The following is a 16027-nucleotide window of genomic DNA, read 5'->3' on the forward strand; positions in this document are numbered from 1 at the left end:
TTCTATAATTAACACTTAAAGGGAATCAGTATTTGATACGTGAGGAAAGTTAAGATTCTATGATTTTACATCATGTTCCCAAACATGCACATTATTAGATTCATAAAACAAAAGTTGTAAAAATCATCTTTTCTGAGAAACTTTAACGAGTGAATAAAAAAACTAATAATATGAACAGGAGTTCATGATAACTCAGGATTTAGGCGATCTACTATTGATCATCGTTATAATATGAACTAGGTCTTTATGATAAACATTATGTTAATAAAGACAACTTCATTATATCGGTCATTATCATATATAATTTTTATTATATACAATATATTTACTTTGATGTCATACTACATCCATAATTCAAATCGAGATTACTTCCACTGAAGAACGGGCATTAGTGAACCGTACTAGCAACTATTGATTAAAGATTCTATAACTTTAATATGTTACTAATTGTTTTATTCATAGCTAAGTGGTCTTAGTTCTCTGTACAGCTACAAGTCAACAACCTCATATATAAGAATAAGGAATTTTTTGATATTTAATATAAATTATTCAATAATAATATTAATAATTTAACATTCATACATATATCAAATGTTCAACTCTTATTTAATAATCAAAAAATATATTTGTAGGCTTTCAGAGCATAAACTCTAACAATCTCTCACTTGCCCTAAAAGAAAATTAGGCATCTCCCTTAGTCTCATATTAATAATATGACCCATAAAAGATTTTGTTGGTAGTGTCTTAGTGAATGGATCTACCAGGTTATGTTCTGATGCGATTTTCAAGATTGTTACATCACTTCTCTCTACTATATTTCTTAGTAGATGGTACTTCCTCTCAATATGTTTGCTTTCTTGTGGCTCCTTAGTTCCTTGGAGTTGGCCACCACTCCACTATTGTCACAGTAGAGCACCAGTGAGTTTTCTACTTCTTGAACTACTTCTAGAGCTGTGTAGAATTTCTTCAACCAAACTGCTTCCTTAGATGCTTCACAAGCTGCTATATATTTGGTTTGTTGAATCTATAATATTGGTTTGTTTAATGCTTCTCCAGACTACAACTCTTCCACCAAAAATAAATACTGACCCAAATTTTGTAAATAACTAACATGACATGAAAAATATAAACTTGATTACACAACAACACTATAAACCTAAAGTACAATACATATGTATAAATAGACTAGTCTAAAGCTCAGCATGTTAAAACATCTCATAATGTGATATTAATAATAATAATAATAATAATAATAATAATAATAATAATAATTTATTTATATATAAATTCAAATATAAAATCGAGTATTTATATTTATTTAACTAAAATTATTAGAAAATATAAAATTATAGTAATTTATTTTAAAGTTATGAGTTAAAAACTAAAGTATTTATAAGTATTTAGATTTTAATAATTATAATTGTTTTTATATAATTACATTAAGTATTGTTGAAAAAATATACAAAAGTAATTAAAAATATAAAAAATACATGTAATTTTAGTGTTAGCACGTTACAACATAATTCATATTCTTCAATGTACGAGCTGAATGATTTATATTTTTCTTTAACGAACTCACTTGGAAGGCATGGCACGATATTATAATTTTTTACAAGCAGGCACACACAACTCTTAGTATACATATTTATCAAAAAATGAAAAAAAAAATAAAGAAAAAAAACCTTTTATCACAACACCCCATATTTGTTAGGGTATTTGTATTGCGGGTGGTGTATGTTTTGACCATTTTCAAACTAAATTGTATATGCGGTTTTTTTAATTTTTCAAATTGCACCAACACCGCAAAACTAAAAAACCGCAGAAACTGCATCGTAAAAAATAGTGCAGTGCAGTGCGGTTTCTACAATTTCTGGGGTTTAGAGTATCACTAAAAATTAAACTATCACAAATACAATAAAGCTTGAGCGACACCTGGTAAAAATACCGTAAAACTTGAAAATAAATATGAAAAAAAATTCAAATTTCAACAATACAATAATTAATAGGTTTTAGGTTAGGACTTCATATATTAGACCTAAATAAATATAAAAATTAATATATGCGGTTCGGTGTGGTTTGAATCCTATATTAACAATTCAAAATCGTAAACCACACCACCATGCAGTTTGAAAAAAATTTAAACGGTGACAACATCACAAAAAATTATAAACTGTATTTTTTTTTGCGGTACGGTACGGACAATTTTAGTAGTGATGAACAGCCCTAAAATTATTTGCACCTTTGGTGAAGAAGAGTGAGGAGGACAATTTAGTGGTTAGTCCATACAGAAGAGGAGAGGACAAAAGAAAAGAAAAACGACAATTTTATTTCAAAATGAAGATGCTAAAACGACAAACATGTTTCACGGATAAAGCTGTCCCCTTCATCACACTCTAGACTCTACTCCACAAGTCAATGAGTCATATGTAAAACAAGACTACATGATTGAGAGAGGGAAATTTGATTTTCTATACTTAGAAAATCTTAAAAATTTTTTCCTAAACTAAAAATTTAAAACCTAAAAAAGCTATACCTTTTTTTTCAAAACCCAAAAATACCCCCCTCACAATATTCTCTCTCTGCATTATCTCTCTCTCCCTCTATCTCACCCCAACCGCCCACCCTCACCCGAACCACCCTCACCCACGATCAACCCCAACCCGAACCACCCTCACCCACGGTCGTCGACCACGAATCCCAGGCCCCCCATCACCGGCGGTCGAAGCCCACGAATCCCAGGCCCCCTCTTCACCGCCGGTCATCGAAAGCAAAAAAAAAAAAAAAAAAAAAGGAAAAAAAGCCCCAGGCTCGATGGTCGGACCATGGGGTCCGATGGGGTCCGACCAATCGGACCCATCGGACCCATCGGACCCATGGTCCGACCATCGGGCCCCCTCTCTCTAAGTCTCTCTCAAATCGAATGAAGAAGGGAAAAAAAAAAAAGAAAAAAAAAAACAGGTCCGATGGTCGGACCATGGGGTCCGATGGGGTCCGACCAATCGGACCCCATCGGACCCCATGGTCCGACCATCGGACCTGGGGTGTGAGATTCGTGGGACCGGCCGAGATAGAGAGAGAAAGAGAGATGCTGTGAGAGTTTGAGGGTATTTTTGGGGTTTTGAAAAAAAAGATATAGTTTTTTTAGGGTTTAAATTATTGGTTTAGGAAATTTTTTTTTTGATTTTCTAAGTATAGAAAATCAAATTTCCCTTGAGAGAAATAGCTAACTGATTTATTTTTTTTTTACCTTCTTCCCAAATTTCAAATCTAATTATTTTAGGACTGGAACTTGATTTTAAAAATGGAATTTTGAGGCAAATACTTTCTAAATATCTGATTAGGTAAGGAAAATTTAAATTTATATGCTTTATATATAAAAATATCATGGTCCCAACTTAAATATTATGCTTTATATGCTTTAAGCGACCATGACATTGTTGTAGGGTTTTTTTTATTTTACATTTAAAAGTAGTTTTTTTTTTTAATACGGAAACATACGGAGCAATTTAAATCGCAACCCTAATTCATATCTCAATCCACGTAGTAACTATTGGAACAACTATTAGAGTAACTCAAATTTTATAATTAAAAATAAAAAAAGTTAAAAAAAATAATATATACCCATATATGGAACACTTGTTAATGAGTAATACCCATTAATGGGTACTAGAAAAAATTAATAATGTAACAATTCAATAACCTTTTATAGCAAGTTCTCAATAATATTTTTTTTAAAAAAATTATATTTATTTTTTTTATAAAATTGGAAATAATAATTACAACCAATAGTATAGAAAAATTATAAATTATTTTTAGAAACTAAATGAAATTACTATTTTATTATTTTATAAAATTGTGAGGTCATTAATCATTTATTATTGTAAAACTTATATGTATATTAATGTGTTAATTTTATTAGGAGAATAAGAGTTTGATTGTGGAATCCAATTGTCTTAATATTATTCATGCTCTTAAAAATGAAATACTACAATACTTGTGAGTTCTTACTTAGGTATCATTGTTAGAGAAATATTATTATCATTTAATGATTTTTTTATCATTACCATCTATCATTCTCCTAGAATAACTAATGAGTTGTTCATTATTTATATTCTTAGGATTAGAAGATGATAATTTTATCTAGGGATCAAGTATAATTTTTTGTGCTAAAATTCTTGTGTTGGCCAATGCCATTATTCAATAATGTTTATGACACTTTTTTTTTCATTGGTTTTGTTCTTATAGGTTTTGGTGAGTCCAAGTATTTTAAAAAATAATAACATATACATGATTGTTAATTATTACAAAATTAAAGATTATAGGTTTAGAAAAAATTTTATACATTACATATGTATTACAGCTTAAAACTTAAGATTATTTTTTTTTTTGTTCTTAGTAATACAGCTTAGAATTCTAGTTTGAGCAAATTTTATAAAAAGATAAATATACACTTTTTTCTTTTCAATCTTTAAAATGATTTTGGGTGATTCTATAATGCACCCCCTTAAAAGAGATGTACTGATGCACCCTTAACTAGTTTCGGCATCCAGAAAAATTTTTTAGTCTAATTTTTTTTCATATTCATGTACATTATAACTATTTAAGATATCCTACAAAATTTTGAAAAATTCGTAATAATTTACAATATAGAAAACAATGTTCAGACATTATATTTTACACGCGTATAAAATAAAATAGTCACGCGTGTAACACACTGTTTGAACATAATTTTCGGCGTGTTAAACTTTTCCAAATTTCTTAAAATTTTGCAGGATGTCTTAAATAACTATAACGTACATGATCATGAGAAAAAATTTGACTAAAAAATTATTTCGGATGCTAAAATACATAGGGGTGCATCAATATATCTATTTTAAGAGGTGCATTGTAGAATTTTCCAATGATTTTTATTAAAAAAAATAGTTTGTTAGTTTTTTTCGCGTGTTTTACACTTTACTTCTTTAATAACAATTCCATATATAATTTTTTTTCTCTATTAATAGTTTTATTTATTTTAAGAATATAGAGAATAAAAAAATCAAAGAAAGAAGTGAGAAAATAGGAAATATTAATTTTTTAATATATAATTAATGATTTTAAATATCAACCATTATATTTGATCCAATGGTCAATAATAAAATATCTATATATGGGTAATACACATTAAGAGCATATATGTGTGGTTTTAATGAATATTACCCATAAATGTGTATTTAATTATTTACTATTGGATTTGATCAATTGGATGACATTTATTGTTATTAATTATTTTTTTAAAATTAATATTTTTTATTTTAACTTATTACTTGATGACATGACAGTCATCTTATTTTTCAAACCACATTCTTTGTATTCCCTTCATTCCCAAATGAATGAAATAATTAGTTGGCGTTTGGTAACACTTTTTTAATTTATTTGCTGTTTTTAAAATTTGAAAAGTAGAAATATTTTTAAAAACATATTCTATAAAACTGTTTTCACTTTTCAATTTTTTAATTGAGAATCGAAATTTTAAAAATAAAAAAAAATCACTTTTAATATTTTTTTAAATAGTTTTTTTTTTTTCTTAATCAATATTTTGGATTCCGACCATACTCAGACCCAAATTCCTCCCACGACCTTGGCGCTGAACCCGACCTCTGACCCGAACGCAAATTCAACCCCAAACTTAGACCTGACTTAAATAAAATTAAAAAATAAAAATGAATATGAACTTTACATAACACACTTTTGTTTTTTATTTTTAAAATTGAAAAATAAATATGGTTGCAGAACGCATTTTTGTTTTTCAAAAACAAAAATTTTACTTTCATTTTATGATTAAAAAATTAAAAAACAAAAATGTTACCAAACGACACCTTAAAAAAACATTAATTTATAAATTGAATTGTTGAAAAAAGCTTCGACTGAAGGCACAATCTCTCCTATCAACTACTCGAACTCCATGTGGATTAGATATTGGCAAAAGAGTTTGGCACGTCCCATTGTCGAGTTGCATGAAAATTATGTTCAGGACTTTTAGGTTTTTTTTCTAGTTCATTTTTTTGGATCTTTATCAAAATTAATGAGTTTTATTTGTTGTTATGATTAAATGGAAATTTTTATTTGAAAGTGAGATGTGTGTGACCACTGGCATTTAGAAAAAAAAAAAAAAAACTACTCAAACTCCATTGTAGATGGCAGTCCTAATCTCTACATTCTCAACTGAAAATGGCAACTCAGATGAGCAAGAAGCAAAATGCACATTTTCAATCTTCAATCTTCAATCCGCTTAGTATGGCGAAAGAATTCATTTACTAAAGTTTGATTTCGTGGTTGGTAGCTGATGGTGTCTTCTTCACTGAGTTGAATCATCATTCTCTATAATTAAAAAAATAAATATAATCTTTTTAAAAAAATCTTGTTGGTAACTTGCTCTAGCGGTGACCAAATAGCCACCTCATCAATTTTTTCAGTAACCATGTATTACCCATTAAAAAATCATCCATATATATATATATAGAATATATATATATAGAAGATAAAAAAAAATCAATCATGACTGAAAAAATAAATAAAAACAAAAAAAAAAAATCAGCATCAAGAAAAAAAATCATGTGAAAAAGAAAATATATGAGAAAAGAAAAAAAAAATGAAGCTTTATAAATAAAAAAAATAGTAAGATCTCATTCTTTTATGCCCAATTATCAAACAAGTAGTGTTGATTATTGGTTCATATAACTGAAGATAATAGTTTTGGAATTTTGGTCTTAAGCGTCATGACACTAGTGCTTGTTCATCATGACATTGTTCGCTTAAGATATGAAGAATTCAAGCCAGGCTTCGGCGTTGGGCGTTGCGAGTTGCGATACTGATGCATGCATTCATGATGTTGTTCTCTTTATGTCACGCCGCTAGTGTCATGATGGCTTGACTATGCATCGTGACTAATGTTCCCAATGCCCAGTTTTAAACATGGGCTTAGACATAGCGTCGCTAATCGTTGTCTATCGCAACACCCAAACGCATCCTCAAGAAAATGTTGTGGGAAATTCAATTGTGAAGTTTTTTTTTTAGTTCTTTTCTTTTAAGAAAATGCAATTTGTCATAATTAATTCAAGCATTCAAAATACAAAATAATAAAAAGAATTTGAGAAAAATCAACTGGAGCATTATGCTCAAGAATGCTACGATCAAAGGCTTCTAACAAGATATTGCGCCACTCGAGTTGTAGATCACTTAACAAAATATTATTGAACATTAGAAAGCTGCTGCGAATTGCTTGAATGGTCGCCATGCTATCGGTTTCAATTATTACATGTTGCCACCTCTTGGTCTTAAGCCAAATCCGAGCTTCCTTCACTCCCATAGCTTTAACCACTTCAACAAGCTACTGTCCACTAAGACATAAACATTTAAGTGATCACGTATCGCTTCTAACAACAATCCCATAACCAAATAAACTTTCATTCTCAAAAATGGCAGCATCTACATTAACTTGAATTGTGTTGGCAACAGTTTTAGTCCATATCTCAGCACCATCATCTTTAGAACAAATGTTGAAAGATGACAGAGAAGTTGCACGCTGAGCTTTCAAGAGTTACTGAAGCAGAAACCACAACATCATTGATAGAATAAGATTTATGATTCCAAAAAAGGGCATTTCTAGATTTCCAAAGAGCCCAATAGACAGTATCCTCATAACTAGAAGTGAATAAAGACTCTAACCAAATACCATGTTTGGCACACCAGCAATGATTCCTGCTGTACACCAGCAACTGAATGCAAAGGAACACGTTACATCCCATTACAGCTCTCCATAATAGGTTTTTGACTTGGTGGAATCTTTAAATGCCAGAGTTTTTGCCAAAATACAGAGTTGTTAATAAAATTGGGAAGTTTATTATTATAAAACTTGACAAGAAGATGAAGGAATAAACTCCAGCTCATACGAATTTGTAGAATAGCTAATAAAGATAAAAGAGCTAATACGATGATGGGAATGGGATAATGAGCTCATTATACAAATTTATTTTTTCTTTTATTGTAATGATTAAAAATCAAATATAAAACATAAATTTCTAAGAAGTTTCACTTAAAATACTAATTTATGCATTTCAAATACATTTATGCATAATTTAATGGTTTTAATCTTTTTTTTTTTAGATTTAAAACTCTTTAAAATTTGCAAATCTTTGAACTCAGTAATGCTACTGCGATGTTTAACGATAATTTTATGATTAATAATGGCATGAAAACTTATTTTAGTCAAAAAGAAAATAAACAATGCTTCAGTATTTTAACGGTAATGTCATGAAAAATTCATTTTTGGTCAAAAGCTATGATAATCAAACGATGTTCAATAATAAGATTTAGAATCTGTTGATCAGTTTGGATTGTCTGAAAATATACAATTTTAATTATTTAAGTCTCAAGCTATATTATGGCCTCAAACAGACAAATCTTGAAATTTGTTATTCTATATCTCAAGTTTAAAGTTTTACTCATTCTAAACATGTGGATCTTGAAACAGAAAAAAGATCACCATGAAAGTCAAAATTACATGAGTGAATAATTATGTGTCATCAAATTAGTTTAATCAAACTTTATCCTAAATATTTCTTACCATTGTTTTTGCTAAAAAAAAATAAATTTTTATGGTGTCATCGTTAAGCTTTGTTTTACGCCACTATCGCAAAAGTATCGTTAAGCATCAATAAGCTCAATATTCTACGAACTTTTAGATCTGAAAAAGAAAGGGAAAATGTGCAAAAATAAATTATGTATAGCTATGTTTGAAACTTTTAAACTAGTGTTTTAAGTTAATATTCTTGATGGTTAAGTTTTAGATTTAATTTTGAATCTCTAGAACAATAAAAGAAAAAAATGGTGCTTCAATATTAGTGATGGGAGGTGGTGAGATTAATATTAATGGCAATAGCAGCATTAATGTCGTGTTATGCAATTGTGGGGAGATATAGACAGAGAACAACACGTGAAAAGGTAATTACTTTATTATTGTAAAAGTAATTATACTAAGACTTAAATACTTTTTCTTGATCACAATACACACCAAGCACTCACTCTTTTTATTTACTAGACGCTCAAACTTATATGTTTACTTGCACACTATTTGATGAGACACTCTTTTAAAATTTTGTTGGGACTTAGTTGAACACATTAAGACATACTTCACTTGTACACTCAAGTTATCACTCAACTCACTATGTACCACCAAAGGACCAACTCCTATATTATGCTACTCAAAGGATGATGCATTATTATACTAGAATATTCTAGCAAATTTTCATTTTACTATAGCTTAAAACTTTCTTGAAATTTCTTTTGACTATTAACTCTTTATGATTTTAAATGATTCTATAATATTACCAAAATAATAGAAAATTCTAGATATTTGTAGAGGAGGTATTGATCTTTTAACCCTCCCCCTCAACACTGACTCATCATACTGAGTTGTTCTCTGAGTTTTTGAAATGTTGTAGTTTTGAGTCCTTTAGTGAATATGTTTGCTACTTGGTCTTCGTTCTTTATTTGATGCATCCAGGCTTTTCTCAGAGTACTTTCTCTCTAAGAAAGTGATAATGTACTTCCACATGCTTTGTTCGTGCATGAAAGATTGTACTTTGTTTGTGCATGAAAGATTGAATTTTCAACTAGACAAATAGCATACTAATTATCACAATAAAGTGGCACTGCATAATTTGCGCGCTGGTGTACATCCTTCATCAACTTTATCAACCACATACTTTCTTGAGTTGTCATTGTTGCTGCTCTATACTCTGCTTCTATGGTTGATAAGGATACTGTTGGTTGCCTTTTATTACACCAAGATACTATTTCAGATCCAAGCATGAAGACATATCCAGTTATTGATCGTCGTGCGTCATGATCTCCAGCATAATCAGCATTGCAGTAGACAACAATCTTAACCTCATTACTTTCTTATAAAAGAGACCATAGTTAATGGTATATTTCACGTACCTCAGTATTCGTCATACTACTTCCAAATGTGGTTTCTTTGGTTGCTGCATATATCGAATTACTACTCCAACTCCATATGAGATGTCTGGTCTTGTTAATGTAAGGTAGACTACCTACTAGTTGTCGATACATTGCTCCATCTTACAAGTCGTGCCCAGCATGAGCACATAGCTTAACATTAGCTTCCATAGGTGTTGATATGGGCTTGCACTCGAGCATTCCAAATCTTTGCAGCAAATCTCTAGCATACTTTTGTTGAAGAGAAATAAACCTTCCTCAGTTCGATCAACTTCTAATCCAAGGAAGTGTTCTAATTTTCCAAGCTCCTTCATTTGGAAGCGAACTGACAAGTTCTCCTTTGTTTGACGAATCTCTACTTCATCATCGCAATGAGGTCATCGGCATATAATAGAACAACTGCAATATTTTCTTGCCTTACTTTGAGGAATAAGCTTGAATCTGCATGTACCATGACGTAACCACTCTTCACTAAGAACTCAACAATGTTATCGTACCATGCTCACGGAGCCTGCTTCAAACCATAGAGTGCCTTTTTCAGTTTACAAATACAGTTTGGATGAGCTCTATCCTCAAATCCTCTTAGTTGCACCATGTATATCTCTTGATCTAATTCTCCATGTAAAAAGGCGTTCTTCACATCCATTTACCATAGCCTCAAGTCTTTACTAACTGCAAATGCTAACAGAACCCCCACTGTTGCAATCTTAGCGGCTGGGCTAAATGTCTCGTCATAATCTAGTGCATACTGTTAAGAGAATCCTTAAGCTACTAATTGAGCCTTGTATCTCTCAATGGAATCGTCAGGGCGAGTTTTTACCTTATAGACCCATTTGCATGAAATGGGTTTCACTTCCTTCGGGTTTAGCACCAGCTCCCAAGTCTAATTCTTTTTTAACACACTTATCTCTTCTTTCATAGCTTTTAGCCACTTAGAGTTCTGGTATGCCTCTTCATATGACTCTGGCTCTCTGAACTTCTCTTCCTTGGCTACAACAGCATTGAAATATTTGGGATTTGGCTTTTACACTTGTGTTGATCTCCGAAGTTTTAATTGGCCATCAACAATTTGCTCACCCATTTTCTTCCACAATTCGTCTTCCATTTCTTTAGAATCTGGAATACTTCCTTTTGCAATAACCACCATGATGACGCGTCATTGAACACCACATACCTTGATGTATAACACTTTCCAGCTGTAGGGTCACATCATCTCCACCCTTTCCGTTGCCTGTCGTATCCCACAAAGATACATCGTAGCGCCTTTTATCAAATTTTCTATGTAGGTGGCTTGGCACGAATACGTAGCACACACAGCCAAATACTCGAAAGTGACTTACTGCAGGTTTACAACCCCACATTTTTTCAAAAGGTAAAACAAACCCTAACTTTGCTTGTGGAAGTCTATTGATGACATGAGCTGTTGTTTTCATTCCTTCTGCCTAAAACCTCCCTGGAACGTTCTTCGCATGTAGCATGCTTCGACATGTCTCTACAAGGTGGCGATTCTTCCTCTCAACTACTCCATTCTATTGTGGAGTATTTGCATATGTGAATTGGTGGCGTATTTGCACATATGTTGAAGATACTCAAAAAATTCATCTGAGGTATATTCACCACCGTTTTCTGTTTAGAGGCATCAAATTTTCTTCCTAACTTCTCCTTCCACTATTTCCTTAAACTCTTTAAATTTTGAAAAAGTTTCAAATTTTTCTTTCATTAAAAAGATCTATACATACCTTGAGAAATCGTCGGTGAATGTAACCATGTACCGCATGCTGCTGATTGATGTTTATTTAACTCACCCAAACACGTCAGAATGGACCAGCTCTAATGGTGCTTTTGCTTTGAACTTTGAATCTTCATATGGTAATTGATGTGCCTTACCATATTGGTAGTCAGTTTCTATTCTGACCTCGAGTTGAGGAAGACCCTTCAACATAGACTACTTCATCATCACCTTGAGTTTGTGATAACTGACATGTCCTAGCCTTACATTCCACAAATTTGTTTTTTCGTTCTTTTGAGTCTTGTCTACATAAGCTGATTCTACTGACATTACATAGACAGACTCTAAATGCTATCCTCTCATCATCGGTGTTCTAGAGATTTCAAGATCTTGGTAGATCTTGACATCTTAAAGACCGAATATGACATGGTGGCCTAATGTCGTAAGTTGCGCCACTGATAGTAAATTTTTCTTCATCCCAGGTACAAGGTAGACATCCTCGAGTGAAACTTCTTCTGGGCATAATGAGTTATTTGCGACATAAATATCTAATAAGTTTATCTTCTGGTTGCAGATTAATACCTAAGTTAATTTTTTAGTGGTAAAAATATCTTCTGTTAATATTTTGTTGCAAATAAGGTACCTGACGTTAACTTCTCAGTTAAATGCCAACTAGATAAATACTTGGCAACTTCTAATTAGTCCAAGTGATTTAGTTTTGATTTTTGTATTTAAAATAATAAAAATAATTATTTTAAAATTTTAAAAAATATTATATAGAAAAAAATAAAAAGTGATCAATTAAAATAACTGAACAATATAATTAGAAAAAAGAGAAGAAAAAAAATTCTAAAATTTCACCTTCGCATCCTAATTCAACAACTGAAAAACTTTTTCAAAACCTAAATATTTTCTCACCCAAAACTTAAAAAGAAAAATTCTCAAAATTTATAATATTTTCTTTTTACATTTTTTTTAAAAAAAAAATCATCATAGTAAACAAAGAAAACTGGTAAAATTATATACTATAAAAAAACCATATTTAATCAAACAATAGATCTCGTCGATGCCGAGATCTCTGCCAAGACCAAGTGTCTCGTCGACGCCTCGTCCAGATCTCAATCAGACTTCGCACAGAGACAAACAGAGGAAGGGATCCAGATCTAGAAGTTTTCAAGCTGCAGTAAAGTCTGTTTGGGCCATAGACGCCGGAGTTGCTCCGTCCGACTCTGAGCAAAGAGACGTCGAGAAAGAGGGGGAGAGAGAGAGAGAGAGTGGACAGAACCACCATCGCGGTTTTCTGATGCTTGCAATCCTGGTGGGTGGAAATCTCGTTCGTTGATTGTGGGTAGAACGCTTCATTGGGGTTGGGTGGAGGTACCGCCGGAGAAGAAGCCTGTGGGAAGAGAAAGATGAGTCGACCAGATTTATTTTTAAGTTTATTTATTTTTTATTTTTTTTATTCATTCAGTTTTTGATTTTAATGTTTTTTTTTTTATTGAGATAAAATGCTATTATATTAAACAAAGAGTTAAAATACAATAGGCATAATTGACTGAGGAACTTCCTCCAACCATGAACATTTAATTTCCGCCGAAAGAGCATATCTAGCCAGCAAGTGAGCGGCATTATTAGCAGATCTATAAATATGAGAGACCTGAACTCCAGGGAAATTGGAAACTAAAAGAGAAATGTCGCTAAGAAAACTATGGAAATCAGAAACTAGCTCCTGCGAAGATAATAAACCGTTAACTACTGCCAAAGAATCCGTTTCAATGAAGTGCACTGGTAGTTGTAAGTTCTTGATCTACTGTAGACTATGCATTAGAGCTAAAGCTTTCATAATGTCGGGTTTAAAATAGCCTTTGAAAGGGCAAGACATTGCAGCAATAATGTCACCGTAGCTATTCCTAAGAACAGCACCAAACCTAGACATTTGATTCCTTACGTTGATAGCAGCGTCTGTGTTCGATTTCAGGCGACCCGAAGGAGGATTGAGCCAAGAGACTGCCGAATTACCTGCTGAAGATAGAGCAGGAGAAGTTGTTGATGCCGAAGTTGCTGATGTTTGTCTAGCAGAGTGATAATCCTCCAAGTAAGAGAGTGCAAAATAAAGGAGAACATCAAATGGTTTTGGTTTCGTACCATGTTTCTCTTTATTCCTTTCTGTCCAAATGCTCCATAAAATAGTTGCAAATTGTTCAAGCTGTAGAGAAGACCAGCAAGAAGAAATATGAAGAAAAAATTCCATCAATTTCATTTCTGGTGCAACCAAATCAGCGATGTTGAATGCTGAATTTTGCCAAACTTTCTTGGCCCTTTTGCAGAAAAAGAGAGCATGAGAAATGGTTTCTTTATTTCTGTTACACAACGAACAGCGATCGGTATCCGAAATGTGTCGATAGTGAAGGATATCCGCAACTGGGAGACAATCATGAATAGCACGCCATAAGAAAATTCTAATCTTGGAAGGCACTTTCATTTTCCAAAACTTTTGCCACCATTGTTGAGCTTGTATACTGCTGACATTCGGTTATTGATCTTCCAGATCAGTAGCAAGCTTGTATCCCGATTTAACTGTATAGAAACCATGAGAATCATGATGCCAAATAAGTTGATCTTGCTGTGAGGTGAGTGTTAATGGCAAGCTTATAATTTTGGAAACATCCGAATCAAGGAAAAGCAAGGAAAGCTTGTCATGGTCCCATTGTCTATCATTATTTATAAGATCGGCAACTTTCATATTGGTATCTGTCCCATTGAAAACCAGTGGCTTAAAAGAAGTGATTCCAGGCAGGCAACTTTCATATTGTTTTTAATGTTAATACCTTAATATATGTTAATTTTAGTTTATTATTATTGTTTGATATTATAAACGAATTTTTATGTTTCTTTAAATAAAAAATTAAAATTAAAATTAAATGGCTTGGACTAATTAAAATTACTAAGTATTTATTTAGTTGGCATTTAACTGAAAAGTTTACATTAAGTACCTCACTTGCAACAAAATATTGACGGAAGGTATTTTTACCACCAAAAAATTAACTTAAGTATTAATTTGTAACCAAAAGATAAATTTAAGTATTTACGCCGCAAATAAATCTAAATAAATATATAATGTGTACGAGCTATTTAGTAATTATTTATATGATATGACACTCCAACTCCAAGTATATCAAATTTGAGGACTTCTTTCAATGGAATTAATGATAATTTTATTTTAAACATTTCTTTTGTTAATCTCCGCACAAATATTTATAATTTTAAAACTTGGCCTAGCTATAATAATATTTTTGGTGAGGTTAATTAGGATTTTTACTCCTTAAAGTTTAACATGTACTAAATCATACCTCTTAAATTTTTTTGGCTATTAAAAATTCCCCTAAACTGTTGAGATTGTTAGATTTAAGGACTTTTGTCTAATTTAATTCAATTTTACTATTTCAGTGATTGTTTATGTACTTAATCATGCTCCCTAAACTTTAATATCTACCAAATCATATCCCTCGAACTTTAACTTGTACTAAATCATGCCCCTGAACCTTCATCCATGTTAGACTTTTTTTACTAAAATTGGACAAAAATATTTACATCCAACAATCTCAATAGTCCAGGAGGTATTTTTAACGACATTAAAAATTCAAGGGGTATGATTTAGTACATATCAAAATTCGAGAGACAAAAATCTTAATTAGCTTTTTCGTGGAAGCACTAATTTACCATGAGGTCTTTCGAATAAACAAAAAAGAGGCATAGTGCACAAATAGATATAATAATTTTAGCATTTTAGTGGGAGTAAGTGTTGTGAAAATTGTGTACGCAAGTATACGCAATCGTAACAAGTAATAAAGTGATAAATCGAGTATCGTCTCCACAGGGATTGAAAATTGGAAATTAATTTATAAAACTAATTACTCACAAATTGGTTTCAACAATAATAAAATAAAGTGATGAGAATATGTTAAAAAAATTAGCAAACACAAACTATGCAGAAAACAAGCTAGACTATTAAATTGACCTAAAAAAATGTAAAATTGATATAATGGAGCAAATGAGTATTGTTGCAAATTGATGATGTCAACTAGGAATTTAAAATCTCATAATTCTTTTTCCAAAGTATTTATGATTTGATTCTCTAATTAATTAACATATTCCTATGCCCAATTAATTTTAAGAATACCAATTTTAGCATAATTCCTTCAAGTCATACAAGGTAAATAACATATTCCTATGCCATTTACAAATCACATTTTTCCAAAGTGATATTCATGCATCATTCAAGCAATTCCACTAACCCTA

General features: G+C 31.5%; 1 long non-coding RNA gene across 1 annotated transcript; it reads left to right on the forward strand.

The window, feature by feature from the left end:
• Positions 1-12508: 12508 nt before the first annotated feature.
• On the forward strand, positions 12509-14349 carry LOC133032511 (uncharacterized). Its single transcript, XR_009685141.1, has 2 exons — positions 12509-13522; positions 13707-14349. It is a non-coding gene; the product is annotated as an uncharacterized LOC133032511 (long non-coding RNA).
• The last annotated feature ends 1678 nt before the right edge of the window (positions 14350-16027 follow it).

This window comes from Cannabis sativa, chromosome X (genome assembly GCF_029168945.1).
Source record: "Cannabis sativa cultivar Pink pepper isolate KNU-18-1 chromosome X, ASM2916894v1, whole genome shotgun sequence".
NCBI lineage: Eukaryota > Viridiplantae > Streptophyta > Magnoliopsida > Rosales > Cannabaceae > Cannabis > Cannabis sativa.